This window comes from Sturnus vulgaris, chromosome 5, assembly GCF_052056855.1.
Source record: "Sturnus vulgaris isolate bStuVul1 chromosome 5, bStuVul1.hap1, whole genome shotgun sequence".
NCBI lineage: Eukaryota > Metazoa > Chordata > Aves > Passeriformes > Sturnidae > Sturnus > Sturnus vulgaris.
In genome coordinates this window covers 9,571,985-9,584,028 of record NC_142247.1, presented here as the reverse complement: position 1 = coordinate 9,584,028, position 12,044 = coordinate 9,571,985, and positions in this window count along the sequence as shown.

The window sequence follows — 12,044 nt, the reverse complement described above, 5'->3', positions numbered from 1 at the left end:
GAAACAATGAGGACATTGCCTTCAACTCGGAGCAGAAATGAAGGAGGTAAGAAAAGGCCAGTAGAGGTACTCATCCAGGAATTCACCTCGATGAGATCAAGTCCATCTTTTTTTTCCCATACCTGAGTTTCTGATAAAATAATTTTCAATGCTAAAAAGTGAAGGGGATACCAGGCTTGGCCAGAAATAGATTTCTTCAGGACTAAAAAAAGAAATAAATATAAAAGGATGTTATTTTTAGGAACAGACTATGCTTGTCATTCCTCAGTTCAAAGGAATATTTAAAATGAGAAGTTGAGTTTCCATTCAAAGCCATCCTCTTTGAAGCAGGATAAAGGCCTGGCCTTCCATCCTTCAAACAACTGCAAGATTTTCTCCTCCTGAGTTACAGTCTTGTCCTCCCAGCCACCCACAGGCAGCAGCCTCCCCCAGATACAGGCAGATTATGGCTCTGTAAAGTGACCCAAGTTGAAACTAAGGAGGGAAACAGGTGCCAGGTGGCCAGCACAGACTGGTACAGAACTGCCTGGGTCTCTCGAGCTGCTCCTCACCTCCAATTTCCCAGCTCTCAGAGTAGCCAGGGAGAAAGGAAACAAAAGGCAATGGTGCAGATGTGGGGAAATCCTGCAGGCAAGAACAAAATCTAACTGCATGTTAAGTGTACAGACAAAATTAATGTGTGTTACATTTAATTAATCAGAGAATTAGCAAGCCCTAGCTGAACACTGGTTCCTTTCTGGTGGATAATTACAGGCTGCTTCTCAGCTTGAAACAATGCCAGATATATTTTTTTTGCCCATTACTTGTAGTACTTCATCCAATTTTCATCCACTTGAGAGTGCTTAACTGCATATCCACCAGAGTTCCAGAAAGGAAAATTGTGTGAGTGCTGTGCAAAATGTGCTATCTTAGATGTAAGGCATGGACAACTCAGTATCTTTTGCTGCTATTTTATATTATATTATCCTATTTGAATGATCAAAAGAATACCTGGCCAGGTGGACAGGTAGAATGATCTTAGGTTTTGGATTTTCCAGAAGCCTGAAACTTAACACCCTTCTATAAAGCCCATCTCTGTGGGACATTGTGCTTGTTATCCATTCATTTTACCTGTCAGGAGCTCATTCAGCCTTTTCCAAAACTACTTGTTTTAAAAGTCTTCAGTGTTTAAATCTTAGTGCCAGTGAAGTAGAGGTCCCCAAGTGATACTCCCACTTGTGGATCCATTTCTCACTTTTCCTCTGGCAGCAGTGAACTTTAGCTAGGAGTGTGTTGTGCTCATAAGCAAACAAAGTCCTTGCATGAATTTACAGCCAAGAAACTTTTGGGATTACTGAAAAAGAAAATAGGGGTTCTTTTCGTTATGGGAAATTGTATGTACAAGAACATGGTGCAATCCTGGGTGTAAGAATCCCAGCCAGCTCTGAATGGAAGCACACAGATATTGGGAACAATAATGTTTTCAGCTCTGTGTTTATTTGGGAATAGCAGAGGGAAAGAGGCTGAGGCAGAGGCCCAAACTATGTTAGGAAAGGAGTCCTCTAGTGTCAGTCACATTTTGCACTGGAGCACAAGCAGTGTGCTTCTTTAATGCCATAAGAATATATTTCCCCTAGCTCCAGTGACTAGAAAGAAGCATGACAGAATCAGCCTGTGATCTGACTTCTTTGTTTTCCCTCTGGTAATGTGAAAAATGGCATGGGCTGCTCTGTGATTTTTGGATGATCTCTTCCTCTGGAGGGGAGAATTATTCTCCAAAATGATTATGCAGCTCCAGAGTGATCACTGCCCATTGAGGGGTCCATGGATGGACATGTGTTTCTCATGGCTCTGAGATGACAGAGAACACCCTGCTCCCTGAAGGCACTCCTGCTGCTCTTGAGCATCAGCATTGATGTCACTGATGTCCCAGGTGCCTCTAGATGGGTAGTGGGGGTTTTCAGTGGTTTCAGATTTTCAGTGGTTTCACAGATAGGAAAGATGACAACGTGGGAGCCATCCACTGCCAGGGTGCATGTTCACATTCAGGAAAGCCTTGTAAGAGAGATTCTAACTGTGTCTGCAGCTGGCCAGGGCTGACATTAGGCAGAACTTCTGATTCTGAAGATGTGTTGCCTGGAGGCCAGGAAACACAGTGAGGTCTGTGTCACCTTCAGTCCTTTGGAGATTTAATGCATTAAATATTTGCCAGTCTCTTGGTACAGACAGTTCATGAACATATGCAGGACTGCTGAAAGAGCTGCACTGCCCCTGGGTCCTGTTCCTATTCCAATATATACATTATTAATTACCCCTTTGTTCTCATATATTCTTTCATGTACTTTCATGACACAGCTTTGGTGTCTACTACCAATCTTTTTACCTTGGCCCATCCCTGTTGGTGGTTGAGTCACTAAATTTCCATTGTCTATGTGACACAAATAAACAGAGAATCTCTTCTAAAGGAGTCTTTCTCCAGGGCTCCTGTTTGGCTCTGTGGTTTATATCTGAGACATTGGCATGGTAAGCACAGGCTCACACCTTGCTGTTACAAGAAGTGAGGAGAATCACCTGAGGATCATTTCACTTATCCCCATACAAACAAGTTCTGCTCTCCAGAGATGTTCTGGGCTGTTGGAAAGATCCTCATGGGTCTGTCTGTGGGAGATTTGTGCCTTTCTGTGGGGACAGCTGAGATTGAGCTCAGCTCTGCTTGGTGAGCACAAATGGACAGAGATAAGTCATAGGGCAACAGAATTGAGTTGTTGGTCTCTATGTTTTGCCCAGCAGTGCTTTAAATGGCATTTTTCAGTTTGAGCCAGCTGAGAGCTTCTTGGCAATGCTGCCCCAACCTGAATTGTATTGCCTTGCAAGCTAGAAGTTACAGAATGGCTGCTTCTGCCACAGGAAGAGAGAGAAAGGGAGATGAGGGAGGTGGGACAAAGTGAAAAGGAGAAAAGGCCTGGAAGAATGGGGATTTGAGATCTAACACAACAGGGGATGTGAAATATATGGGAATGGTGAGCACTGTTTCTCTGTGTGGCCAATTCTCCTGCAGCAAATCCAGCTCTGCAGCAAAGATGGAAGGAGGAATTTTAGTGATTGTCCAAAAGTTTTCTTAGGAAACAACCTAGGTATCTAAATATTTTTATACACTTATTAGTCATTATCTCTAGCTGCTACTGTGGTCACAAAGTGACTGGACAAATATGACATCTATTTGCTCCACAGATGCCTTAAGCCAAGAGGTAAAAATTGGGCTTTGGCAGACCCAAAGTAACAGACTCTCAGTGTCTTCATGGCTGTGGGAGACCACATGGGCAAAGGAAAGAAAAAAAAGGTTGAGATTTGGGGAAATTTGAGAACCTGGCTATGAGAACTGGCACTTCTGAAGGTGGGACTGGTCCTGAACTTCTGCCTGTCTTGAGAGAATTATCAAAACTGAGGGGTTTAAATGTCAATCCCATTCTGCTACTGGCAACATAAAAATTATTCCTGGTCATGTCTTAGACCTTCATTGCTGTTAATTGTGTGTTGAAACACCTACTGGTGAATAAAGTCCCTTTGCATTAAGTACTTCATGTCCTGTACTGATTTAAGATTCCCTTTTCCTATTTAAGTGTGTATGACGAATGGAATTCATTGGTCAAGGATGCTGCTGAGGGAAATTAAATGTTAGGGGAAGACAGAAAAGCATCACATTGAACTGAATGCACCAGTCAGAAAAAACTCGTGCATCCTTGGTAGAATTTTTAGCTTTGCTGCAGGACAAACCACAACCATTCTTCACGGCAGTTTGAAGGATGCTGCATCAGACATTGCAAAAAGCCAGTGTGAGGAGAAAAGTTTGCAAACTTTCCTTTCAAGGTAAAACTCATTCAAATATCTCAGATGCTGAAATTTGAATAGGTTTATGTTTCATAATCTAAAAGTGAAGATCAAGGGTAACTTTATGGTAATACCCATGTCCTGTCTCAGATGCCACTCAACATGCTGGTTAGTTACATTTTACCTAAATATATAATTTGTGGTGAGAGTGACAAGCTGTTTGGAAATAAAATCCACAAGCAGGGCTGGAAGTTAGGTAGAATCTATTTTTTTACTGTAAATGCAATTCATCTCTATGTGTGAGACAGAGGGATTGGCTGGGACTCACAGACAGGCAGTGATCTCAGAATACAGGAGCACTGTTCAGCAGAATGAACCATTCCTCTGAAGCATTTTTCTGTGTCTTGTGACAAAAGGGTGCATTTGGGTATGGTCACTTCCCAGTGCTACCCCCAAAGAGGCAGAACCTTGTCTGCAGCAGGATCAGCCCAGTGCTGGCAGGAGACACGGGCAGCCTTGTTCATCACCGCTCTGCTGAGTAACCTTGTGGCCTCATCCTCATCACCCCGTGTCATTTCCTTACCCTGCCTCCTGCTTCATCCCCTGGCCCTTTGTTCTGGCTGCAATTAGGGTGTCAGCCTCTCAGGGCACTGACCACATCCCCTTATCTCTGTGGAGACTTTTGTGACCTTAGCAGAGACGAAGGGGAGACAATGACCTCTCTCATATCATTTCTTTGGATGATTTTGGTGATGGTTCCCTTCTCATCTAGAGCACATTTAATCATGTAATACATAGACTTCCATCTGGTTTGCATATCCTGAAAAAGCTGCTGAAATGGAGTGGTTTTACACTCAGCTGAATTCCATGCACAGGTTTTGCAAACTTTGATAGACTGACTAAACTGGATCTCTCTCCTCTCCCCACCTCCATTATGGTGAGATCCAATGGAATTTGCCTTGGATGAAACCAATAAACTTCAACACTGACTTCTTTATACTAAAGAAAAGTCAAACCCAGCAGAGAGGCGTGGGAGGTGAAGGTTTTATTCCTGGTCTGATCTCCTCTGTGACCTTGAGGATGTTGCCTCACTGCAGCAGCTCCCATCCTATCTGTATTTTTTGTATCCTGGCTGTTGAGGCTGGAAGTGCTTTTCGAGGGAAGGATTGTTTCTACATGCTTATGAAGTGGCTCACCAGCCATCATCCTGATGGGTATCTTAAAATTCTTTTGTGACATCCCTAAAATAAGATATCCTGACAAGTTAAACAGCTTCTTACAAGAAAAGTAAGTTCTAATTTAGATATGGAAGTGAAGGGATAAGCAGAAAAATAGCAAAGCTGAGAGGCAGAGCCTACTGGTTGCCATAAGTGGTCGTTTGGCAAAACATATACAAGTTTTACAGTCTCTGCACAAGCATTCAGCTTGTAATTAGACATGGCATTAAAAAGAATCCCTAAACAACAAACACACACACAAAACCTCAAACCAAAATGCCCTCTTTTTTTGACAAACCGCTTTATTTTCTTTTTGTACTGTACTAGCAAAATGAATGTATTTGTCAGTACTGCTAAGAAATCTAACTAAATATTGGCAAATTTTATTTTTTCAGACATTTCTGCTACACCTAGCAGCTACAGTTGGGATGGAGGAGGTTAAAGTTCTCAGAAGACTGTATTTATTTTATCAGATTTCTCAGGGTGCTTCTAATGCTTGGATCTTGCAGCTGATTGCAAAGGCAAAAATTAGTAGGGATCTGCACTCCTAATAGGATCTGCACTAGTTGCAAGCCTGAGGCCTCAGGGCAGAGCCATCAGCCAAGCCTGCTTAAACAGAGGTGGAGATCCCACTGCCTAACAGCCATGCAGCCAGAAAACATCTGTATTTTCAACTGAGCATCTAAAGCTGGTTGCCTGCCTTTTCAGAAACAGCCTCTAATCCTATTTATGACCCCGTGACTGACAGGCATCTGCATTCCAGACGAAGTACAGAAGAGTTCTCAATTACAGGAAATATGTAGAAAGTTGCAGCAGGTTATTTGCTCATTAGACTTCCCCCTCAGTGACTGTGGGAGTGCAAGGCATGTTGGTAAACCCTCCTGCTGCCCATCATTTGTCTGTCATAATGTGATCAGCTATTCATTCCTAATGAAAAGCTAATGCCTCGAGAGAATCCAAAGGTTGGAGTTCAGAGTGGCTTCTTAGGAAGATAAAAGGGGCAGAGCTAATTCTGAACGGATGTCATTTGTGTTTCCATGTGGCTGTGCCTGCTTTCATCTTTTTTTTTTTAAACCTGTCCAGAGCTTCAGCCCTTCTCAGTGTTAAAGGATTTTTAGTGTCACTGAATTGCCTGATAAAGGGAAGCAGGAGTTTCTCGTCTCTGTTGATGTCTTCTTTTGGGCAGGGGGAGAATTGGCTTCCAAAGGATCAGCTGATGCTTGTGCCAGGCTCTGTCCTCAGCAGCCATGTAGCCATGGCCAGATCCACCACAGCTCTTCTCACTTGTACATCATCCTCTGCCCACTTCATGGGTGGGGAACTGAGACAGGAGGTGAAACATGACTAGAAAAAGTTCATCCATTTTGTCACTGCTCTATCAGAAATTCACTCCCCTGTTTCTCACTTTGATGCTCTCATTACTGCTACTTTTCACCCATTGAAGGCATGAGCTAGAAGTAGTTATTTGGGACGTTTCTGCTACAGTTTCTAGGGGAAAAATAATGAAGTTTTCTTCCCTGTGCCGGGAAGAATGAGGCAGGCATGTCCCCTTTGCCTCAATGCACTGCTTTGGCCAGGATTTCAAGAGGATTCATTATTGTCACTTCCAGGTGGTCAGAGATTCATATTCAGCCTTTACAAGAAATTGCAGTTTGATTGCCTTTACTTTTTCTATGCTACAACAGCTCATGCTAGGGACAATTCTGTGATCCTGGTGATTGTCCCAGGATCTCACTGAGGTGACCATTGTTATATTTAAAGTGTGCTGTTCTAGAGGTTCAATGTAGATGGATCTGTGAGCATCCTCAGGCAAGAGTCTGCTTGATGCTGCAGCAAAAATACAGAACATGTGGGAGCAATGGATAGTTCCCAAGAGCAACCTGCAAGATGCAGAGAATTCAGGATAAATTGGAGATTATCCCAATTGATGGGGGGATCCTCCATGTTCACACATGGTTGACAGCTCAGTGATCTTTTCAGTCCAAGGAAACTTGGACTTTATTTGCCCACCCCAAAGCCTCACGTCCAAAGGATCTGAGTTAATTCCAGGAAAATGTGTGCCCATTTCAGACATGAAAGACTGAAGGGAGGCACAACAGAGAGGAGCTGTGTGAGTGCATGTGCAAATAATAAGTGTCCCTTTCTCTGCCCCCCCTTCCAGCACCCACTGCTCTGGAGTACTCTGGGCACCTTGACAAAATTTAACTCAAACAATCTTTTCTAATTGGTCAGCATGTCCTTAAGTAAACCTTAAAACCACCACAGAGTTAGGCAAGAGAGGAAATAGCAAATCCTGACATCTCCTACACACGCAATGCCCGGAGCAATGCACGGAGAATTAGGAAGAAACAAAAACATCTTGAATTTCTCCTTGAAAGTGCTTGCCACAGCTGGGCTTTGGCATGTGATAGAGGAGATTATCAGCATCACAGGTCTCTGCAGATGCAATTATTGCTTTATTGGCTAATCGAATATCTTTGACCTTAGCAAACAAGACAATAATAATACATTAACTTTTAATAGAAGTCTCCAAATGAAGCAATTCCACAATCTCTGAAATTTCAGCAGATTCAGGTGCAGATCACCAAATAGATTCAGCATAGCATAGCATCAGAAAGTCTCAAAAAACTTGGCTTGAAAAGCAGGACAGGTAAAGGATGAGAGGAAAAATTCAAAAATGCATTTTGCTGTTGGGAAGCTGCCATGGTGTGTTTAGCACCTGAGGCATATGACTTAAAAAAAAAAAAAGCCTCTCTGCTTCAGGAGATATTCCCCACCTGTATCCCTCAGGTGTCCCGTGCAGGGCCAGGACTTGAAATTCAAGGATCCTTGTTGGTCCCTTCCAACATAGTGCATTCTATGATGCTGTGAAAAATGTTGTCACTCTCAGCAGCTCACAAAATTGTTTTATTAATTACTATTTAATAAATAAGTGTTCTTCTGAATCTTTTTGAAGAATTAAGAAAAGTAACACCATTTTCCCTTCACTGCCTCCTCTCCTCATTGCTGTGACCCTATTGCATGTGGCCCTTCCAGTGGGATGCTTTTGGGGTGGGAAGAGGAGTAAGGAACAGGAGAGGAGTAAGGAACCCTTCTTTTCACATTCTGGTTGAAACCTGTATGTACTTTATGAGTTACTGGATGGAAACAAAACCCCCCATGAATAGTTTTATTATGTGAATACATTTGATTTTTGCCTCAGTGATGTCTTACACAATGAGTTTCATAATTCAATAAAATGGTGTGGAAATGTTTAATTACTTTGCTGCCACCTTGAGTCTTTTCCATTTAATAAATCAAAGTTTTATGCTTGTGGAGTGCCTCATACCCTGGATTTTAATTTGGACTCCGAGGTTCAAGGTGCTACTACTGAACAGGAGAGAAGCATTGTGTACTCCAAGAGTTTACACCCTCTCTGGCTGTACCTGTGATGCCTTTCCTAACTGAGAATCAACAGCTCGTGAGGCTGTACCAAACTCATTTGAGATGTGGAATTGCAAAGTTTGTCCCTCAGTCTGCCTGGTGCTATTTGATAACAAATATAGATGATGAGACCTTGGTAAACCAGATGTGCCCAAAAGTACTCTAGGAACACACCCATTAAAATGTCTCATGGAGTACAACTGCTTCTCCATGGTCAGTTAAAACAGCTCAATGTGGCATGAAACCTCAGTTAAATTAAATTACTTCTTGTCTCTTGACCTGAACATATCAGAGCTTCAGATAACTATATATAGGCGATGGAAAAAATTCATTGCCTATAACGAACATTGTTTACAAAATTCTCTAAATAGGGCTATTTTCCATTGCCAAATATAGACTCTTAAATGAAGCAGGAAAGCCAAAAGCCCTGCAGAACTGCCTTTGTCATCTCTGAAGGCAGGAACTGTCATGGCAATCCTTTGTGCTCTTCCTCGGTTTGCAGCTTCACCTCTACCTTACCAAAGCCAGGGAGAGTTTTTCCATTGACTTCCAAGCTGCCTGGAACTGTCCTGGTCATCCAAGATTTGCACACTCATTTTTCACTTTTCAGCCCAAAATATTTGTTTTGACTCCTAAAAGGCAGAAAGCAAAGGACGTTAAGCAGAACTCTGATTGAAAGCCTTGACAGAATAACTTCACCTCAAAGCTGAAGCATCTATGGATGCTTAGGACCTCTGTTATTTTTGGAATGATTTTGGCAGTTCTGAGCATGATCAGAAGGAGATGAACACTCACAGTCTGTGCTGAACAAATAAACCCCTCCACAATGATGTTACAGGGAGTCATTCCAAACACACTGTTAATATCCACCAAAACCATGTCATGCCTTGGAAACAGAGGTATCCAAAAGCAATGGTCATGTGTGATTATGGTCATGATTGTTTTATAAATCCCCTGGGAAATGGGGAAAAGGATTCAAACCAGAGTGCTGAGAGTTGGAATAGGCAAAGAGGGAATGTATCTTCTGTTCTGGTAAGCGTGCACATGGTGGGGGCAGAAAAGTGGCCTTTCTGAGGGGTGGTGATCCTGAGCTGGCTCCTTGGCCTGTCTGACAGGGAAACCAACAGCCCTTTCCCATGAAATGCCAGGCATATCTAAATTTATATAAATAAATCAATTAATCCCAGGTGAACTCCTAGTCCCCCTTAGAATAAATGCCAAGCTTCCATGAATTTCCATCTTTAAAGAAAGCATAAATCCTTTTGTCTCATATTTGAAAAAAATTAAATCCTTATCATAGAGATGAACAAGACTATGATAAAAGAGGGAAAATAAAACAGACACAAAATGATAACTTACAAATAAGTAGAACTAATTTCACACATCTCCATTTCATAGAAAGGTATAATACTTGTGAAAATAAGGAGATTGCTGTATGGTGGCTATCTTTTATAAGAAAACTTCTTCCACTCATTATGGGGCTATAGGATTCCTCTTAAATTTATGTATTTAATTTTGGAGAGAGATTATTGACAGGACAAGGGAGAATGGCTTCACACTGACAGAGAGTGTATTTAGATTGGATATCAGGAAGAAATTGTTCCCTGTGAGGGTGCTGAGGCCCTGGCACAGGTTTCCCAGAGAAGCTGTGGCTGCCCCATCCCTGGCAGTGTCCAAGGCCAGGTTGGATGGGGCTCTGAGCAACCTGGAATAGTAAAAGGTGCCCAAGGGGGTTGGAACAAAATCCTTAAGGTCCCATCTAATCCAAACCATTCTGTGATTCTATGATGATTCTATATGATTTTTATGGCTCAACATATGAATCCCTTCTGAAGAAATTCCATTTCAAGTAGAAAATGAGGGGTTGAACTCTACCAGGTCTCCAGATATAATTTCAAACCATGAGCAGTGTTGCCACACACTGGTTTTGCACTGAGAAGCTAAACACTAGCCTAAGTCTTCTTATAATTAGAGCCTTTGAATCTTGGTTCAAATGACTGTTATTTTTTTCCACCTCTGTTTTTGAAATCATACCTTAGTTCTGGATTAAATAGAATACATGACTCTGACCCCAGTCCATTTAGGTAAGAATGAAACTATTCTGGTATATTTTTTGTTGTTGTTGCATGTGCCTTTCCAAATTTATTTAAAACATATGAGAGATAAAATGTTTGAGTCACTCTAAAACTGGGACTATTTGTCAACTAAGACCTGACAGCAGGGAGGCTGGTGCCAAATTGGCAAACCAATGTCCAGGCTTCAACTGGAGTTGAATTTTTCTAATTGCATGTGTTGCTGGCAGCTGACAAACAAGAACAGATCCAGCAGTGTATAAGCTCTGTGCCATTCATTAATTTACTCTCATGAGCCACTGTGTGCCCCCAGAGACTTTTCCCTTCTATCAGATCATTGTAGGGGATGGATTTCAAATGCAGCTATCTGGGAACTTTGATGTAGCCCTTGAAGGAAAACTCTTTCTTGTGGAATGAAATGCTAGAGACTGATGTTTTCTTGTCCCTCAGCCTCTTCCTCCCTCCAGTCAAACATCAGGTTTGCAACAAAAAAAATACAAACAGCATGCAAGTGGGCAAACTGCTTGTGGGGAACTGCTGCTTCTCCACTTGGCACTTTCTAAAGGAAGAAAGCGCCAAGCATTTCCAGCATTTGTAGATGTGGGGCTCTGAGAAGAGCCCTGCAGGTCCAACAGCAGGGCTGTCCCTCTGGTCTCTGCAGCTGGGCTGAGCTCTTGCTAAACCACTCAGGCTGTGGATGAGCAGCCAAGCTATGATGCCCTGCCGTGCAGGTGGCAGCAGGGAGCTTCTCCTGCACAGAGAATTGGAGAATTCTCCTGCACAGAGCATGGAATTACCAAGTCTTTTAGAAAAGTGGCCGGGCAGGAATGGACGCTGCCTTATCTAACCGATAGCACTTGGAAAGGCTTCATGCTTCACAGTGCTTTACAGATGCTTTTTTGAGGGAGTTTAAGCAAAAGACAGCTACTAGAGGATAAACTGTTTCTGAAGACATTTGGCTCTTGCAGCAAATTCACTTGCCAAAGAAAACTCTGTGTTCCATTTCTATGAGAACCCCTGGAAACATTTCTCCTGCTGTTGTCTGCTCCTCTCTGCTTTCTCAAGCAAGTGACTATTGTCTTCACTAGACAGGAAATCTCTTCCTTAGCCTTTTTTTTTCCTCCATCAGGGCTGCTTCTTTTGCTTCCTTGCTTTTCCTTTTGCAAATATTACAGGTTTCTGCTGCCAGCTACTTTATCTCCTCCCTTATCATGCTGCTTTTCAGCCAACAGCCTTTACAGAAACCTGTTTTACCTCTGGAAATCAGTGAAGAGGCAATTTCACATCATCTAAGACAGCCACCAGAAAACTGTATGCTAAAAAGCACTTCCATTGTTTGCAGAGCCTTGTTGGACACAACCCTGGCTGTAGGAAGTTGCACATCAGGGATCATTATTGTATATGGGGCACAAGCACCTAATGTGACATATCGTAGCATTTGATACAGAAAAAATATGATTTTTTAAGCTCCAATACAGTAAAAACCTCACAAATTAATATATCTACACATATTCAAGAGAGCACA